At 41.5% G+C, this 21,137-nt stretch overlaps 1 protein-coding gene across 1 annotated transcript in view; it reads right to left on the minus strand.

Annotated features, from left to right (window-relative positions):
• Positions 1-21,137, minus strand: part of RGS7BP (regulator of G protein signaling 7 binding protein) — a 109,082-nt gene that overhangs the window by 35,275 nt on the left and 52,670 nt on the right. The window lies entirely within an intron of this gene.

The raw sequence follows: 21,137 nt of genomic DNA on the forward strand, positions 1-21,137 counted from the left end.
AAAATGGGTCAGTGGAAAATATCAGGGACAATTATCAGGAAAAAAATGGTGAGTTAACTTTTAAGAATTCTATATATGTATACAGATAGTGCTTTCCAATGCTAATTAGTTTTCATTTTCTGTACTGATTTAGTAGATGAGCAAGAGTTTATCTAACCGCAGGGCTTATATAACTCAGGAAGATGCAACATTCTTCGCTTCAGTATCAGTGACGCTTGCACAGTCATCCCAGGACTTTCCAGCAAAGTGCCTCAAAAATTTGCAGGCGAGATTTCAGCTTTATCTGTAATTGAAAAGACTACAACACTTTCCATTTGGATCTTGTGGGACCAGCCCTAGGCCAACCATGGGAGCAAAGGTGTCTTTAGTGAAGATCCCAGGATTCCCTTCAGCGCTTTCTCCCACAGGTGCCTTCCAGTGCCCAGGTGGTCAGGGTCATTACCTGCACCTGCCATGGTTTAAATGGGATTTGGCTGGGCCCTGTGCAGTGGCTCAAATGGCTAATCCTCCCCTTGCAAATGCCGGGAGTCCATATGGACACTGGTTCATGTACCAGCTGTTCCATTTCCCATCCAGCTCTCTGCTTATGGCATGGGAAAGCACTGCAGTCATTTGGGGATTGAACCAGCAGATGGAAAATCTTGTTTTCTGTTTCCCCTTCTCTGTAAATCTTTCTTTCCAATAAAAGTAAATAAATCCTTATATATAAAAAAGTGATTTGGTTTCTCAATTTATGCAGCACTTTGAAACCAGGGTTGCAGGTTGGCAGTGCTGCTAGGATAGAAAGTCTTTCTCGTGTGTGGTGTTTAGGATGTGGGCCTGAAGTCACTGGGGGCACGCCCTTGCAAGATGGCTGCCCTTGGACAGGTGGCCGTAAGAGCTGAGCAGGACCTAGCTTTTTTCTTCAGTTCTCATCTTCCTCTCTGAACTCTGCCATTTTACAGTTGTCTGTGTCTCACCTGTGAAGTTTCCAAAAATGCGGAGCAAATACAAAACTTTTCCCTGTAAGTAGCTTGGTGTAGGTATTGTTTATTATTGACGGAGTGACTAAAAGCTGATACACCCCTATCCACGCTCCCCCTCATTATATCATGTCATTTGCATCACTGAGATGACATCAAGTGTGTCCTAGCTGCTATTGGTCCTGCTAGATTCTCAACAGACAATAATGGGAATGAGCAGTACGAATAATAAAAGGTAATCCGGGCATATGATACATTGAACTTTGATTTTTTAAAAAGATTTATTTATTTTTACTAGAAAGGCAGATATACAGAGAAGAGAAGAGACAGATACGAAGATCTTCTGTCTGTTGATTAACTCCCCAAGTGACCGCAACAGCTGGAGCTGAGTCAATCCAAAGCCAGGAGCCAGGAGCCTCCTCTGGGTCTCCCATGCAGGTGCAGGGTACTAAAGCTTTGGGTCGTCCTCGACTGCTTTCCCAGGCCACAAGCAGGGAGCTGGATGGGAAGCGGGGCCGCCGGGATTAGAACCAGCGCCCATAAGGGATCCTGGTATGTTCAAAGCGAGGACGTTCGCTGCCATGCCGGGCCTTGAACTTTGCTTTTTAATCTGAAAGCTTGAAGGTAGTATTTTGTTTGAAAGATGCGCTAGAGGGAAAATATCTTAAGGCAGGCAGGTTTTTTTCTGTGCTTTTCATCATTCCAACTGCGGTTGCCTATTTTTATTTATGTATAATATTGGCCTTGGTGGGTCACATGCAAATTAAAACTACATAAAAAATCTGTTACATGTATTATACATTTTCTGAGTGGGATAATTAGCCAGTACAATGTTGTTCCAAGCCATGGAGTATTCTTATTTTAAGATTACGAAATATGTGCTTGGTGGCTTGGTTTCAAAACTGTGCAAACTCCATATATAGTTGCCATTTTATGTAATTTAAACAAAGGACAACCATATTAACATATCTTAAGATATGTTAAGCGTCAGTATATTTTGTTAATTATTTGACAGTAGTAAAGAATGCAATATATTAAATGCTTGTAAAAAAAAGTTAGAACAGATTAAATGACCAATTTAAAGTATTTTTGTGGGTGACGTCTCCTTAACGCCTCTGGAATAACTTGAGACTCTGGAAATTGTGCAATCAATTGCGTCTTCATCGATGTTGTGGGAAGAAACTAAGTAAGGCTACTAGAAATACAATCCCTTACAAAAACTAATGCAATAGGTTTATTTTCTGCTTTAAAAACTCCTATTTACAGTATGTTTTGCTTTAGTGCCTTGGGAAATTAAAATATAGAGACAGCAAGGAACTAAAAAGTGGAAGTGTCCTGTGGCGATGTCTCCTGCAGGTGGCAGCCACCTCAGGGCTCATGCAACTTGTCTGTCTCACTTTGGAGCTGTAGATACACTCCTGGTACCAGTTCCTTGCAGATCACTGACAAGTGTGCAGGTGGGTTGTATGTCTGACGTTGTAAGCAAGGGACTGAAGCACCTTTCCTGAGGAACAAAGTGCATTTATATTATTTTTATAACAAATGGGCAGGAGTCAGAATATGGAGAATGAGCGGGGGGAAGCCAAGAAAATAGCAACTGAAGTGCTTGAGACATCTTTGAGCTAAACTCCTGGAGCTAAGGAAACTTCACCTTTATAATAAAATTAGACCCCTGGACTTCCTCCAGGAGCTGAAAGCAACTGAACCTGGGGGTAACTTTACCACGTATTACTTATGCTTATAGTCTACAATGATTCACCCTTATTTATCAAAGTTCAGATCGCTGGGAGTTACTCCGGAGGTGATATTCATTTAATTTAGCCAAAGAAATTTTTGTTTCAGTCCGTGGTTAGGTAGTGATTATTTTTCTCTGTTGAGCATAAAGGTTAATTATTTTAATTAATTTAGAAGTTTTAGTATTACTTTACAAATCTTAAAAATTCATTGCAAAAAATTTCAGTGATTTGGAGTTGAAGTTGAATCTAAAAACACTTAAAGTGAGCACAATGTGCTCTTAATCTACTACCTTTGGATGAGAATCCTGGTTTAGTGATTTAAGCAAATAGTGTAAGAAACCATGACTGCAATCACAATATGGCATGAATACAGGTATTGGCTGAGTCACCTCTTGATAAAGGAGCCCCTATGGTGACTCTTCCTGTTTTGTAATTCAAACTGCAATATGAACACCTGTCAGAATCAACAAAACAGGCAGATAATATCAGATGTTGGTGATGGGAAGGAATAAGAATTCTCATACATTGTTGACGGGTGCTGAAATAACACAATTCCCTCGGAAAAAAATTTGGAAATTGTCTATAAAACTCAACATACATACTTATCTTATTACCTAGCAATTCCATTTCTAGGTAGTTGCCTAGAATGTTTTAACCAAAAAATATTTTCATTAGAAACTCGACACAGCCCAGGTATTTGTCAAGAGAAAAAGAAATTATCATAGTCTTACAATAGAATCATGCTTCAGTTGAAAGAAGAGAGCTCCTTATATCAAGGCAACGTGAATGAATTACAAAAGCATTCTCTTGAATGAGTAAATCCTTACACAAAAAGTACATGCTGTATGACACAATTAACATGAACTTTTCGAACAGATGACACCATTTGATAGTGAAATATTTTTTAAAACACAAGTGGGAAATATAATCAATTATAAATTACAAAACCTCACTAGTCGATATTCTTCATGGCTGAGGAGTTACATTTCCCCATACATGGTGCACACTGAACCAAAACACTGGGAAACATTAATGCCGGTAAGGTCAGGTTCAGGAACAAGGACACCGGGGCTGAGGTCACAAAATGTGTTTGCTCTGCCTTTACTGGCTGTGGCTGAGGCTGCCAGACGTGGGTGGCCCCTGCAGCTGTTACTAGTATTTTAAAAGTCAATAAAAACATTGGATGTTTGATAGTGTGCCCCTAGCATAACAATTTATGTAGGAAGACGTAGTGAAAAGAGCCTAAGTTCTGAAACCAGCAAAGTGAGATTTGTATGTTGGCTTTGTCACATCACAGGAAAACACTTGAACTTGACCCAATTTTCTCAGCTGTGATACTGGGGTCATAACCACACTTGGTTTCAGATCCAACAGGATCATGTATGAGAAAAAAATACAAAAATTTAAAAAGCGAAAGAGTCTAAGAAACTGACTCTATATAATCCCTTTAGTACAAGAAAACCTGGCTTATTTGGCCTAATGTTTCCTTACTCTCTTCCGTTACCCACGTTCTCTGCTATGCTGCAGCCGTCTTTTTTGGCTTGCAGTTCCCAAGCACGGAATCTGCTACAACATAGCATTAGGCTGAGAAAAGGAGCGACCACATTGATGATCAGTCCGTATGTCACAAATTTTAGGAACGACAATAAACACGTGGGCTTTGTCAGCTAGCAGAGAGGGAAGCCAGCACTCCTCCTCTCCAGGTGTCTCTCTTCCAAGTCAGTTCTGTTGTTGGCTACTAATCCAAAAGGCAAAGAAAGACTTGGGAAGCCAAGAGAGATACAGGAAAGGGATGGCGTTTTTTTGTTCTGTTCTTCAAGCAGGTATGGAGGAAAGCAATTAAGTCAGTCACTCCAGGACAGTGATCCCGGGGCATCTCTTCAACTGTTTCTCCGAGGGATCCGCTTTCCCTGGATTCACCTCAGTTCAGCCCTCGTGCTTCCAGTGAAGGGTGCGCTGGGGACAGTGCAGGTACACCTGTTTGTGTGTGTGAGTCAGTTATTTCTGGAGATTTGATATTCTTAATGGTAATCCCAAGCCAAGTTCATGAACACAGAACAGATGCCAGGCACCTCCTAAACAATGATACTCCCTATACCAAGTACAGAGCTGGCATTAAAAGGAAAACCTAGCTAACTGAGAAAACAGAATCAAGACCTTTTGTCCTCTCAGAATTTCTACCCGTGTAACAGCTGAGTGTTCTTATCATCTCCATTTTTGCCCCCATAGTCTTCCTCCACTCAGTTTTCATGAAACACAGGATTTAGGGGGAAGCCTCTCAAATTTTCTTCGCAGAGACACTTCGCACGCCTGGTTCCCGCAGGAGCCTCTGAAGACATGATTGCAGTAATTGCTGTTCTTTCACAGTGGTGCTGATATATGGGAACAGATGGCTGACTCCGTGACTTCCTCCTCACTGAACAGGAGTCAGGATCAGACTGCCCTGGAGCCCTTTCGGGTCAGTCAGAAATGAAACTTGACTCTGAAGAGCAAAATAAACGAACCCTGAGGTGCACCTGAATTATCTTTTGCTGGGTACTTTGAGTCCTTTCTGTAAAGCAATAGGGTTCTGAGGGCAGGTGCCTCTGATGACCTCTTGGGCCACATTCAAATCTTATCATCTTTAGCAGCGACCTTTGTCAATCCCCGGTGACCTGAGAGATCTGAAAAGTAACGGGAAGCCTTGACAAGCACCTTAATTCATTGCTTTTTGTTCTATATCAAAAGTCAAAACTATACTTAAACACTTTAATCAATGGCTATGATTTTCTGGATTTTTTGATTCTATAATAAGACTGAAATTATTACTGTTGAATTGCAAGTTATTTTTCATTTATCTTAATGCAATACTGAAGGGAGTTGGGAAGGAGTGGTGGGTCTGCGGCCATCCCGAGGGGCCTTCTGGGCATTGCTTAGGGCCTCAAAGGCCAAAGAAATTAATAGGGTGCAGTGTGACTTTTCAATTCTCCCTCCTGCCTGCAACACATGCTCATTAGCCAGGAAAAGACCATACATTTAAAAGGTGACATTTCCTCGGTCTTTATAATGTCTTTGTTGTTGTTGTGTTATCGTGTACTGTTCTTGATCCCTCCTATCCCTGCTCGTCTCGAGAATCCCTTGGCTTCTTCATTTTCCTTTGTGAATTCCTTAATGTTTCCCTCCTTCTGGTCAATAACTGGTCATTACGTTGGGTCTGCATGTATGATCTCTTTGGGTGCTGGTCTTACCAGTCTTACAATTCTTGCAACTTAGAAGGGAAATACCACAGCTGATAGTCTCTTATTTTGGATTTGTGAGTCTCTGCTGATATGAAAATCAGCCCCATGGATTGACATGGCTGGAAGTAGCCCTTCTCTCTGAATACAGCTAAGATCAGTTTGGTTTTAAGTATATATATTTCAAGGGACATATGCAAAGAATCACATACATGTAGGCTTATTGAAATGATGGGAATGTCACACATGCAGAAATAAACATATATGTTGGCAAATAGGTACACATGCATGTGTTTATTTGTATATAAATCATATAGTTAGAATCAACTTATTTTTAAATATATAAAAAGCATATTCATGTTTCTGTATTTCAAAAAAGGTTTATTTATTTATTTGAAAATCAGTTGTATAGACAGATCTTCTGTCTACTGGTTCACACTCCGAAGGCTGCAACAGTTGGGGCTGGGTCTGCTCTGGCTGGGGTCAGGCTGAAGCCGCGAGCCAGGAGCCATGAATTCCATCCTTATGTCTCATGCAGGCAGTGGGAACCCAAGTACTTGGGCCATCTTCTGCTGTATTCCTTGATGCACCAGCAGAGAGCAGGATCGGTAGCAGCACAGCCAGGAGGTGATTTAGCATCACAGCGGGCTTAGCCCTCTGGGCCACAACACTGGCCTCTCCACACTGTCACTTTCAGAATACTTTTGCATCTCATGTGAAACTTTTCAGACTCTGATGTTTATTTTCATCTCCTTCTCCTCCCAGTATGAATGGTCCTCAAAGATCAATTATTGTTCAGTTTGCATGCATTATATTGGAAAGAATTTGCTCATTAATTTTCATTGTATCTAAAGTGTGCAGCTAACTCGTGCTTTGATACCCTGAAATGTTAGGGTCTTATACATTGAGTCATTGGTTTATCTAAATAGTGTGCTTAGGCTGTGTTCATAATTATGAATTAAGAATAACACATATGGGCCCGGCGGCGTGGCCTAGCAGCTAAAGTCCTCACCTTGAACACCCCGGGATCTCATATGGGCACCGGTTCTAATTCCGGCAGCTTCACTTCCCATCCAGTTCCCTGCTTGTGGCCTGGGAAAGCAGTCGAGAACGGCCCAATGCATTGGGACCCTGTACCCGCATGGGAGACCCAGAGGAGGTTCCTGGTTCCCGGCTTCGGATCGGCGCGCACCGGCCCGTTGCGGCTCACTTGGAGAGTGAATCATCGGACGGAAGATCTTCCTCTCTGTCTCTCCTCCTCTCTGTATATCCGGCTTTCCAATAATAATAAAATCTTAAAAAAAAAAAAGAATAACACATATTTATGTTAACAAAGTTAACTGTTTGGGGAAGGTGCTCAAGTCACCTATGACCTGGTGATTACGTTACCCATGACTCGCATCAGAATGTGTGGGTTCTATGCTTAACTCCAGCTTCCTGCCAATGCAGACCTCTGGGAGGCAACAGTGATGGCTCAAATAGTTGAGTTTCAATGTTGATTTGGGAGACCTAGTTGAGTTTCTGGTTTTGGGTCTTGGCCAGGCCCAGTCCTAGCCTTTGTAGCCGTTTGGGGAGGCGACCAGTAGATCCTTTTCTCTGTCTCTTAAATAAATGCAATAAAAAAATCCTATAGACTTTTATCAGAAGTATCAGAAACAATGACATAGTTTTAAAACAACCTGAGGTAAGTGGGGGTGATCAAATTTATTACATTCAATTAATTCAAAAGTTCTCTTTGATGATCTGTTCACTTGAAAAGCAGAGACAGAAAGGGAAAGAGAATTTTCCAAAAGCTGTTTCACTCTCCAAATTTCTGTAATGTCCAGGGATGGGCCGCACCAAAGCCAAGTGCCAGGAACTTCTTTGTGGGTACAACGACCTAAGCACTTGGGTCATTTTCTGCTGCTCTTCCAGGAGATAGATAAGAAGTGGAGCAGCTGGTACTGAAACCAGCACCCATATAGGATGCTGCTGTCACAGGAGACGGCTTTACTCCTAATGCCACAATGCTGGCCCTAAAGAGAGAATTGTTTCTTTATCTCCCGTCAATATAACAGCCCAAAATATTGATCAATACTTTCATATTTAGTGACAGCTTATAAGTTATATAGTTACAGAACAATTATTGGATTCATAATGGTTACCAGTGCAAATGACTTTCTCCTACATGTGAGTGATGATGGTCTGAGGGGTAACAAAAGGGACGAAAAAGTCACAAAGTGACATTTATTTATCCAATTGACAACGGCTCACAGTAAATACATACAGCTTCAATGTGCACATTTCTCTGCTTGCTAATTCTCTGGCTCAGGTGTTTGCTCGTATGATGACAAGAAGAGGAGAGTTAGAACTTTTTTTTGTTTTGTTTTAGCTTTCTGCAGCCTCCTTCTTCAGTTCCAGACTCCTACCCAACTCTAGGGGTTCTTTAAATATGACATGAAATAAAGATTCTGTGGTGTTATTGTGTCTTTCTATTTGGCATGCAATGATAATTTTCTTTTGCATAACTGTCAAGAAATGACATTTCATGGAAATGTGCATTTCTAGGCAGATGTAAGAGCTATTTGCTACAAAAAGGCAAATGCTTTATGCAAACAAAAGAGCCCATTATCTATATAGATGGAGAAATATCATCTTCTACCATGAGTTTCTTCACTGGACTATCAACTCCTTGAAACCAGAAAGTGTATCTTATGAACATCTACGATCCCCAACATGTAGGCGACTGCTCGACACATGGTGGGGTCTTGATGAAATGAGCGAGGAGGCAGACAGCTCGGTCACAACGCTGACTCTGTGATCAGAGCCATTTCGCCATCAGAGATTGGTTTCCTAAGAGTTTCTTTTCTGGCAACCCCCTGGGCTACACTCTAGTACAAAGTGGTTTTCTGTGTTAACAGACATCTTTATGAGGATAAGACAAAAAGATTACACTCATGCCAAAAAGTAAGCACTGGAAACATTGTGGCATATTTCCTTCCAGACAAAAAAAGATAATTATATACATGTAATTCAGAAAATTTCATGGGAATATATATTATGAAAAAAATTATGCATGGATTTCAAAATTTTTTTGCACCAAAGAAACTTTTTGGGCTTTAAAAAATTTATTTTATTATTATTATTATCATTTCATGATACAGTTCCATAGACTCCTGGTATTTCCCTTATCCCAGCCCCAATTCCCTCCACCCAAGTGTCTTATATAGCTAGGTTGTTGGTGGCGCTTATCTTGCCGGTGCCTGTTGGACCTTAGGTCTGGGTGCCACACGGACCTATTTTGACCTATACGATGCCACAGTCAGTATTATTTTCCTGTGAGACCAGTGCAAGCCATGGAACTCAGTGAGTTCTCATGAGCTCAGCACATGCGCAGTTCACTGTTGTGCCCTGCAGTCCTAAAGTTTTTGCGACAGTGTACAAAATGGCACCTGACATACCACTACTAAAGTTCTTGATCTGCTAGCCATCAGGTCTGAGGGCTACCCAGACCTGTCTTGTGTGGAACCTGTAAAATGCCACATTGATGCAGTTCACTGAATCAGAAATGAGCTCACTCCCAGCTCGGCGTATGCTCAGTCCTTTCCCTAACCTTTGGCTCCTTAGACAAAATGGTGCCCAATTCGGCTCTAGGGGGCTGACTGGGCTGTGAAATCCACCCTGTTCTTGTACTTTCCTTCTGGGATCTGCTGCTGTGTCTCTGCTCCTGGTCAAATCAAACTCACCCGCAGGACGGACAGTTCTTGGTCTGAGTTCACCTCCCAAGCTCCCAGTGAAAGTCCCTTCCCACCTGGTTGCTGGTGGAGTTCCAGCTGCTGGTGGAGTTCAGATCACCATTTGCTGAATGCCGCTGGGGTATCAGTCACTGCAACGTGGCATCGTTGTGTCCACTGCTTTCCTGTGTCAGTCTCTAGATACCCCTCTGCTGTTGTTCTGTCCTCTCCTATTCCCTGGGATGTGTCCTCTCTGATTCATCCTGATTAAATGTTTTTCCGTCCGTTTGAACATGTCCTCACCCTATTCTGCCATCTTGATTCTGTAAACTGAGCTTTTAACTCTACTTTTCTGCAACAATTTTGAAGTTCTTGTATGATATACACATGAAAAATATATATGGAAATAGAGTGTCTTTGGAACCTACTTTTTCACCTAACAATAACCTATGAGTTTTACCTTTCTGGTTATTAGCCTCTTTGTGTCATGGCTTTCTAATCATTAAAATGAGAACAGCATTGCTGATCTGACGGTGTTCTTGTGACAAGTGAAATTCGTATTAGGTAAGGCCCAGGACAGAGTAAGTCCGCCTGCACAGTTTTGCATGGAAAAGTGCATGCAGACGCCTGTCCAAGTTTATTCTCTACTTGTAATAGTTGGATGTAGATTGCACACTGGCAGCAGGTGGTGCCAAGATGCCCTCACGCTTATTTTGTTTGGCTTGCAGAATTCAACTTCTTGAATTTGACTTTAGAAGTCACACGACAGTTTCTGAGTCTCCCAGTTGTGAGAAACCAGAGTTCTAGGCCTGGCTTTCTGGAAAGGCCGTGGTTGGTTCTGAAGAGCAATTGCTCTGTCCGAGAAGCAGAAGCTCCAAGCTTTCTGGAGAATTCCACCCTCTGGCTCCCTTGCAGATTCACCTCGTCAGTATGGCTCCTTCAGCCTCTAGATTTTAAAGTGCTGTCTTGGAGTCCATGGAATTAGGACATTTGGAGGTACTTCAAAAATGATTGTGGACAAATGGAATTAAATGATAAGTTAATTTTGATGCAAAAATGTTGAAGTCATGCATAATTTTCCCATAATATGTGGTTTCGTGTGTGTGTGTGTGTGTGTGTGAAATTTTTGAAGACCTGCTGATATAGCACTTTACAAAGTTAGTTCACTATACAAGGACACTGTAGGAGACAGGTTTACAGAAAATGCTCCTATCAGTTTTGGTGAAGCAGAATTTCCCAGACCAAAAAACATCCTTTGAAACAAAACATAAAATTGGGGATTTAGAGTAAAAGAAGGGAATAGAAAACATTTATCACAATCTGCAACCTCCCGATAAATTGTGAACCACAACTGAAAATAATTAGCTCACAAGAATTCTTGAGCCGAAATAAACAGTCCAAATATTAAACAAACAGCATATTTGAAAAAAAATCACATACTAAGCTTCCTGATGTCATTTTAAGAAGCAAAAACTTGATGTTTATCGCTTCACCCAGAAGCATATTAAAGAAAACAAGTAAAGAAGTTTGAAACTAGATGCTTGTGTTCAATAGTTTTAAAAATAGGGCTTTGGGAATACTGCCTCTGTGGTTCCTGAATCAACTGCAGTGTTGTGGGTAGACTGGAGCAGAGCACTCCAAGTGGTGAGGATGCTCAGAGGGACTCTGTTAAGATTGGGATAAGGTTTTGAACTAGATAACACCATGAAGCATCATCTGGCTGTTCACTTTGAAACAACCATTTCAAACGAACCTTATTTGGAGGGAGGTAGATACGTACATAGAGACACACGCACACACGCAAAGGCAGAGAAAGCTTTCCTGTGCTGATTCACTCCCCAAATGCTCACCGTGTCCAGAGCTGGGCCAAGATGAGGGCAGATCCAGGAATGCAGTCCAGGTCTCCAACTTGGATGAGAGGCTGCTAAATATTTCTGGCTATCACTATTGCCTCTGTGGTCTACCCTGGCTGGGAACTGAAGCCAAGGAGTCAGCTGCAGGCACTCCACAGCTGGCACTGTCGTTTTAACTGTGAGGCTAAATGACAGGTCTGGATTCTCCGTTTAAAATTTGAAAGAGAATGTGTGAATTCACCTGATAAGAGTGATGCTAACACCAAAGCAACATTAAACTAGATGCTGCGTGTCCTGTGTGTGAAGTGTACTGAAGGACTGTTCTGTGTGGAAAAATGGAAAGCAAATAGAATCATACAAAAGAAGTATAGCAACGTTTAGATCAAAAAGACAGAAGCTGTGAGGTGCTATAATCAAGGTTAGTATCATCTTAAGGGATCCGAGAGGAGCTCTAAAACTTGTTCTTGTGATTTTACAAATTCCTCTTAGGTTCAAAATAAACACGTTTGGAAGACATTAAAGGCATCACTGTGTGAGTTAGCCAGGACTTCCCTGATTACCAACTAGGTGATTTTCTATAGGCTGTAAGTTCAAAGTCAAGGCATCAGGTGGATTGGTTCCTAGCGATAGCTGGGAAGACTTCCTTACCTCTTCTGATAGTTTTCTGGCCATTATTGGAGTTCCTTAACTTTTTCAAGCATCAGCTCAACCTCCCTTTTCCTCTACGCAGGCTTTCCTCTGTGTGTGTGTGTGTGTGTGTGTGTGTGTCTCCGTATTTCCCTTGCTTAATTTTTTTTTTTAAACGAGAGTATCAATCACATTGGATTAGGGGACGACTCTACGCTGGTAAGAACTCACCACAAGGGTGGGGTGCGTCCCTAACACATCAGTAGCTGGAAAAAGCAGTTTATTGGGGTTGGCACTGAGGAGCAGTGGGTTGGGCTACCGCTTGTGACACTGACATCTTATACCAGAGCGTGGGTTCAAATTCTGGCTGTTCCGCTTCACATCTGGTTGCTTGCTCATGTGCCTGGGAAAGCAAGTGCTTGGGATTGCATGAGCCACACTGAAGATTCAGGTGCAGTTTCAGTCCCTGGGCTTCAGTCTGGCTCAACTCCATCTCTTGCATTTATTTGGGGAGTAAATCATTAGATAGAAGATCTCTATGTCTCTCTGTCACTCGGCCTTTCAAAAAATATATATCTTAAATAAAACTAAAAGAAGAAAAGGCAGGTGATGAATTGAAGAAAACCCATCCAAATTATTTATGTTGAAAAATCATAGATGAGACCCAAAGGTCATTGGGTTTCCCTTTTCAAGTTACCAAGGAATTCTTTGTCCTAGATCTGAAATCCCACTTGAGCGTCAATACTGAACTTCCTAGTTACATTTTTCCCGGTGTCTAGGAAGAGGACCACACAAGAGAGGGACAGGAAGGAGTAGCAGTGGGGGAGGTCATCAGGAGGGACGATATTCATAGAGAATTTTCTGTTGGATAGAAGTGATGGTCTCAGAACACCCAGGAGTGCCAGAAAGGAAAGCAAATCCCACACTCAAAAAGAAAATCCTCAGCCCCGAAACAGGAGCACTTCAGCAGGAGAACAGTGGTGAGTGAGGCCAACATCTGTGTCCTCTTTCTCCCAAGGTTACAATCTGTCCAACAGCAGGGTCGAGGGGAGTCGGGCTGTCATGGTCTTAGCTTGCCCAGCACCTTGCATGTTGCCTGGCTCATTAACAGTGCTCTGTCCACATCAGTGAAAAAGAATTGAATAGAATATTCCAGGCTGACCCATGGAAAATGACCAGTCCTGCTTACCCATGGAAGTGGCCCTGGGTTGGCCGGACCACAGATCTGTACACATGTGATACACACCGCGTTCAGAAAAAATGGCACAGCTAGGAACTTGAGAGTGTCCCCGCAGTTAGAGAACAAGCAGCAGTATTCTGACTGTAGGAGTGGAGTCTTCCACTCTGTAGCAGCATTTCATGCTTTCTCAAAAGGAGGAGAGAATATTAACACAAAGGCCACTTTTCCAGACTATCCGTGACACACAAGTGGCCCAGGGTCAGGTTGTCCTGAGCTAATTCCTTCATCTCATCATTGACAGCTGCATGAATTGGGGCATGCTGCTTAGTGTCTCAGTGCCTCAGATGCTGAATCAGGACAGCAGTATCTCATCTTAGCATTACTGAAAACAGTCAAGTGGAATCAGGTGGGAACTAGAGAGTTGGAACAAATGAATGGGAATGATTCAGAATAGGAAATGAACCATGCTACGTTTTTCATTCAGGTATCCTATACCTTTGTTGCAGACTTTCTTACTACTTCAGTCATGATTCCAAGAATACTTATTGAGTTCTTATAATTAGCAAGAAAAAAATTAGAAAAAACTATTACCTTTTCTGAGTTCTTTCTTAGGAATGCATGGAAAGTCATTATTATTTGCTTTTTAAAATTTTGATGAGCGCGTATTGTCAAGTTTCCTGTGAACTGGTTTTCAGAATAGTGACAGAAAGTTTGTAGTCTTTCATACTGCCAACAAATTTCAATTAAGTGACTTTTTTGTGGAGGTCAACATATTTTTTTCTTTCCATGCTTCACAATAAAGTGTAGTGTATATGCCATCATGCGAAACAAATTGAAAGGACTGCACCTCTTAGCTCACGAAAGGAATAGCTCTTCAGACATACAGCCATGTGGATGGGGAAGAGAGTGATTAGCAAATATTTACATCAGTCTCTCCAAAGAGGCATTTCTTTTGACTTTTAAAATCACATAAATTATGTAAGGCCTTTAGCCCACAGCTAAGGAAAAAAACATGTCGGTAAGTTTTGCTAGCAAAGGACTCCATGGTGGGAATATGCTTTTATTATTTCCTGGCATTTAAGTCAGCATTCACAAAGCACAGGAACATGAACATTTACTGGGCATTAACTACGTGCCAAACACCGAGCAAAGCATCTACATTCCTTGTGATATTCACGGTGAGTCTTTGAGGTACTTGCTTTCCATGTGTTCAGGTTACAGATGGGGAGAAATGAGACTTAAGGCACTGGGAATGACCAGACAGAATCCTAAGGGACTGAATCGAGTTGATATGTCTGTTCCAACTGTGTGTAATAGCTGGGAACATATCTTATGCAAAACATTGTCCTAGTAATTAGACCATATCTTGGCTACTTTTTCGAATCTCTAAATGATTATGGCTTAAAAGTGAGTTTCATACGTATACTGTACTTACATTGTGTGATAAGTATGCCATGAGGTTTTCTGCCTAGCTTTGAGCAAGGCATAATGCAGGAGGCCCACCAGGATAGTGCTAGCTTTCCATTCAAAAATTGAACATGCGTTCCTAATATGCAAATATATTTGTAGATAAATTAGACATACAAAATTGCCCAAAACCAAAGGGTTTTTAAAAGCACAGAATGCTGGGTTCTGTCCTTAGAATTTCCATTTCAGTTGCTCTGAACTATAACTTTTTAAAATTTATTTTTTTAAATAATGATTACATGGTTAATTAGGGTGGGAAGGATCGAGGCCCAGGGAAAACTGGGTGAATTCATTGCTTCCAAATTTGCTATTTCTTCCCATTAAACCCTATAACTTGATGGCTATTAAGTTCCTAGCTAATCTAAGAATCACTGGATTGGACAATTACCACACACACCTGGTGAACAAATGAAGACATGTGCTTTAAAATGCTAGACAGGGTACAAGTAAGCTAAATATTGATGTTTAAATAGGAATTTATTGGTATCAGTTATTTACATGTAATAATGTAACTTACGCACAGCATTGATAAATGATGAACTTGTAAAAGGTTTAATTTACAGAGATTAGAATTCCGGTATGTCTAATGGTAGTGTCTGAAACATGACAGATATTTTCAGCCAATCTTCGCCCATTCACCTTTGCTCTAAATTGGCTGTTTTTCCCAGCTTTTTTCTAATCAACTTAAAGACAGTCTTTCATTATATTTTCAATTTAGAAGCTATTTCTTTCTTTTAATATTTACTTATTTTTGATATTGGAAAAGCAGATGTATAGAAAGAAGAAGAGACAGAGAGAATGATCTTCCATCTGTTGGTTCACTCCCCAAATGGTCACAAGAGCCTGAATTGAATAAATCTGAAACCAGGAACCAGGAGTTTCTTCCAGGTCTCCCACATGGGTTCAGGGTGCCAAGCACTTGGGTCATCCTCCTCTGCCTTCTCAGACCATAAGCAAGGAGCTGAATGGGACGTGGAGCAGCCGGGAAAGGAACCGGTGGCTAGATGGATGCCAGTGCTTGAAAGTAGAGGATTGGCCTGTTGAGCCATGGCACCTGCCCCAAGCTATTTCTTTTTAATATCTCATAACTGTATCTGATTTTGTAAATAGTAAATAAATGCACCTGTGTGTCAATGGAACAAGAGTGTCAAAATTATATCTAATTTCTGGAAGAAGGCTCATTACATGAGAGAGTAGTACATTGGTAAAATTGGATTTGCCTTCCTCCTCCTCTTCCTTTCTCGCTCTTCTTCTTGACTTTGTTGCATTCCTCTTCCTGCCCACCAACCTCTAATATTCCTTGTGTTTTGTTCATATGTCTTGCTTTTTCTTTTAATATTAGCTAAGATGTGAGGCTGATATATGAGTGACAGCAGACATGTTCACATTAAAAAGGGAACTATTGAAGCATGGAAGGCACCCATCATTCAGCATCCAAAGAGAGGAGACAACCTTGCTTGTATGCCAGGGGTACGGTTGATACATAAAGCCAACTACCTTCTCAGTGCCCCCAGTCACAGAGCTAGTTCCATTAACCCAGCTTCTTCCCAGAGAATACAAGGAGCAAAAAATGTTTACAGCTGCCACTCAGGATTCATGGCAGAGATATCTTAGTAAGTAGATTCAATCCCACTCCAGAGCTCAAACTTACACAGATGGCAGACCACAGGGGGCTTGAGGATCACAGGGATAAGGCATACTGCATGACATGCACCCCGGAGAAGCCAAGCATTGCCTAGCAGATGACTCTGGGAGGCCTCCTGGAGAGTGTGCACTCAGGTTGCAAATCTTATTTGGTTGGCACTCCAGCCTTTGCTGGGCACAGTTTTATCCCAATTTTAAAAATGTTTGGAAAATACTTGCCTCGTTTTGGCCTTGTTTCGTTTCTCGTCCTTGAACTCCTGTCACTACAGTGTCAATATGAACCGAATCATAATGCAAATCAAAGGAAATACAGCAATACCTACTTTACAAATGAGTGTATGAGCTGACAAAGAGCCCCAGAAGGGGAGATGACTGGAAAGTGGCAGAGTTCCAGGCAAGAGCAATGGGAAAAACAATCAACTCAGAGGTTTTCTGTCTCCTGCTACAAAAAAAATAAAAAAATAAAAATAAAAATAATCAGTGACCGAGGGGTCATTGGGCAAGCAACCGAGACATCTACAAGATGCACAAAGGCCTGTTAGTGATCGAGCTACTGACATCCCAGCAATCCATACTACACAGCCAACGTGCCTACAGCTGGTGAAAATCACAGGAAACATGTCAGGCTACAGCACCAGCTGGGGCTGCTACTCTCAGCTAAAGTGTTTGAACAAAGCTCCTCTCGGTGAAAATCATGGCTACATGGTGTGCCCCTGCTGCAAGAGCGCCCGGGCCCGATGCGGGAAGCATCGTTCAGCAGGCAATAGCATGAAACAGGACAGAGCTGGATCCAGGCAGGAAAAGCAGCAAGAGCAAGACTCACCTGGCTGACAATGAGGCAGGAGGAAAGAACCAGAAGGAGACAGACATGAGGGACTTTTACTGGAAGCCTCACTGTAATTTGCCAGTGGAAATGCGTACGTGCTGGCTGCTACTGCCGTATGAAACAACTTCACGACACAGCTCCTTCCCTGAGGATTAGGTGGGAAGCGGTGGATGTCTACTTCATTTTTACGGTGCAGTTGGACTTGTCTAGGTTCGTTCCAGACAGTACGGTTCCATTTTTTTTTTTAAAGAATGCTGTTTCTTTTCCAAGTGAGCTACTTGAAAATCAATGTCCCAGTGTGTACTAGGTAGCTATATTTCCAAAAACGTGAGTAAGTGAAGTCTCTAAGCAACGGATGTGCACAAATTCGTTCTCCTCTGCTATGAATATGAAAGACAGGCTCCTTTGCAATTTAGAAACATTATCTAATTGAAGATACAAATCTTGAAATGTCTTCTCTCACTATCCTTATTTCTCTCTCCTCTCTCTCTCTCTCTCACACACACAGAGATTACACACACAAGATTTTTTAGGTCAACTGCACAGTGTTCTACCAGAAAAAGAAAAAAAATTAAATGAAAATAAAAGCAGGAATAAAGAAAGATAATCACTCAGTCTAGCTGAAGGAGGCCTTACAAGAAGAAGAGTGAGGAATTGCAGGGCAATTTCCCCAAACTCCAAGCAAAGTTACATTTCTTGCACTTTCAAAATGGGAAAATAGCATTTTAACAACATTTGAAATCATTTTCGATAAAAGATAAATGACTCCAAATCCTACTATCTTAATGTATCTAACTATTGTAACAAATTTCCCAGAATTTAACAAATTATTTTACACAATTAAAATCATTTCTAGGGCCGGGCGCGATAGTGTAGTGGTTAAAGTCCCCGCCTTGCATGCGCCAGGATCCCATGTGGTCGCCGGTTCTAATCTCGGCAGTCCTGCTTCCCATCCAGCTCCCTGCTTAGGGCCTGGGAAAGCAGTCGAGGACAGCCCAAGCCTTGGGACCCTGCACCCGCGTGGAAGACCCGGAAGATCTCCTGGCTCCTGGCTTCAGATTGGCTGAGCTCCAGCTGTTGCGGCTCACTTGGGGAGTGAATCATCGGACGGAAGATCTTCCTTCCTGTATCTCCTTCTCTCTGTATATCTGCCTTTCCAATAAAAATAAATAGATCTTTGAGAATAAAAATCATCATAGACCAACTCTATTGGTTTTCCACATATATTATTCCCTCTCTGTTTCACTTAATAAACATTTTTCATTTCAAATAGTTTCAGCCAATAATGTGAAAAAAAAATTATTAAAAAAAAAACCCACCAGGAAATTCACAGAACTGGAACAGGAAAGGCTAATACATAAAAACGTAGTAATCAGGAAAATGAAAATGTCAAAGAGATGTATTATTTGATAACCATTAGATTAGAAAAGCAAAAGCAGTATAGCTATCACGTGTTTAAGAGGAGATGGTGGAATTAACACCGATGCTGTTGCAGAGCATTTCAAAGTATAAGGTAGAACGAAAGTTGAACATATCCCACTGCCCACTCGCTCTGCCCTCCGGTCTGTTCTCCAGGACAGTCCTGCTACACAGAACTTCCTGTGGTGGTGGAAAGATTTTCTGCTGCGTAATATGGTAGCTGTTAGCATCATGTGGCGAGTGAGCGTATGAATGGGCCAGTGTGATTAAGAAACTGTAATATACATTTTAATGATGTGAATTTAATTCTCAATGTCTCTGGCAGTATGTGTGCACCCGTTTTAAACTGGTTTTAAGTAGAATTATCAGTTTTAAAGTAGAATTATCAGAACGGAAGGTTTTCATTGTTTGACATTTTGCTAATCTACAATGCGTACAATTCTATTTTTTTCTTATAATGTGCTTTTTCAACTAACAGAGTTTATTAACTTTGTTAATTTTTCCGTATGCTTTTTTGGTTTTTGCATTTGTATATCTTTTTTTTTTTTTTTGTCTATTGCCTTTGACGATTTCGTCACAAGATTTATTTATTTTATTTGAAACGCAGAGTTACAAAGAGAAGGAGAGTGGGAGAGATATATAAAGAGAGGAATCTTCCACCTGCTGATTTATTCTCCCGATGGCTACAATGGCCAGCCCTGGGCCAGACCGAAGTCAGCCACCAGGGTCTTTTTTATTTTGTTTGGCAATAGTTCCTAATGAGTTTAGATACCCTACATTTTCCTTATAATTTATGTCCTCTAGAATTTCACAATTTTTCCACTGTATTTCTCATAAATATTAAAATAATGTTATATTTGGAACAGGAGTCAAGGTGTAGTAAGCTAAGCCTTTGTCTATTGTGGCAGCATCTCATGTGGGTGCTAGCTTACATCCTGGCTGCTCCATTTCTGACCCAGCTCCCTGCTTATGGCCTGGGAAAAGAAGCAAAGGTTGGATCAAGGCATAGGCCCCTGCCTCATGTGGGCGACCATGAGGAAGCTCCCGATTCCTGGCTTCAGATCAGCTCAGCTCTGGCCAATGTGACCATTTGGGGAGTGAACCATGGATGGGAGACTGCCGTCTTTCTTTCTCTCTGTAACTCCGTCTTTCAACTAAAAACAAACTAAACCTTGGAAAAATATTTTTGTATTTTCATTTTTAGTTTTACTACTTGAAAATTGGTTCAGGTCAGTAGTATCAATTATGTATAAACTAAGCTACTGTTAAAATGAAGAGGCAAACACAGGGTTTTTCCATGGGTAGAATACACAAACATGCTTGTCCAAAATGTGAAAAATTCAGTTAATTCTTAAGGAAGAGATTGGGCAAGAATAGCTGCTCATTTATTGAAATGTTGTTTGCTAAGTACTTTTTTAAAAAAGATTTTATTTATTTTTATTGGAAAGTCAGATATACAGAGGAGAGACAGGGAGGAAGGTCTTCCATCTGCTGATTCACTCCCCAAGTGGTTGCAACGGCCAGAGCTGAGCTGATTTGAAGTCAGGAGCCAGAAGCTTCTCTTGGGTTTCCTGTGCAGGTGCAGGGTCCCAATGCTTTGGGCTGTCCTTGATTGCTTTCCCCGGCCACAAGCAGGGAGCTGGATGGGAAGTGTGTCCGTGGGAACATGAACCGGTGTCCATTTGGGATCTCGGTGTGTGCAAGATGAGGACTTTAGTCACTAGGCTACTGTACCTGGTTCTGCCAGATGTCTTTTGAAAATTTTAATTAACAGGAAACCTTGTTGATTTTTTCAGATTTATTTTTATTTTAAAGACAGAGTTACGGAGAGAGAGACGAGAGACAAAGAGCATAAGATCATCCATCTGCTGCTTCACTCCTCAGATGGCTGCAATGGCTGGAGCCGGGCTGGTCTGAAGCCAGGGGCCAGGAGCTTCTAGGTCTTCCATTTGGGTGAAAGGTCCCAAGGCTCTGCTGTTTTCCCAGGCCATAAGCATGGCGCTAGATTGGGAAGTGGAACAGCTGGGACAAACAGCCCATGGGATGCCAGGAGGGGAAGGATTCGCTTGTTATTGCCACCATGCTGCTTCCTTTTTCTTTTTTTAATTTCTGGAGTTTGAGTTCTTTTCCTAGTATGTGCAATCACTTTATACACATTCTTTCCCTTTTAGGGATATGCAGGATCTCAAAAGTTCATGGCGAACAGGTAAAATGGGAAAAGCCGCATGGATTTCAAAATATATTTGCACCAAAATCACTTATCTTTAGATTTTTTTTCCCCAGCATTTGGAAGTTTCCCCATACACCCTAAGTCAATGTCAGGCAATAGCAGTCACTCACACTTGAGGAGGTTAAACCCTGCTGCTTCCTGTGGGTGGCTGCACTCCTCTTTGCTAACTTCTCTGCCTGTGTGTGTTCATCATTTTAGTTTGTAGTCTCAGATTCAGCTGGAACTTGTCTGTAAGCTCTCGAGTTATTTGCCTCTGAACTATAAG

This window comes from Ochotona princeps, chromosome 23 (genome assembly GCF_030435755.1).
Source record: "Ochotona princeps isolate mOchPri1 chromosome 23, mOchPri1.hap1, whole genome shotgun sequence".
NCBI lineage: Eukaryota > Metazoa > Chordata > Mammalia > Lagomorpha > Ochotonidae > Ochotona > Ochotona princeps.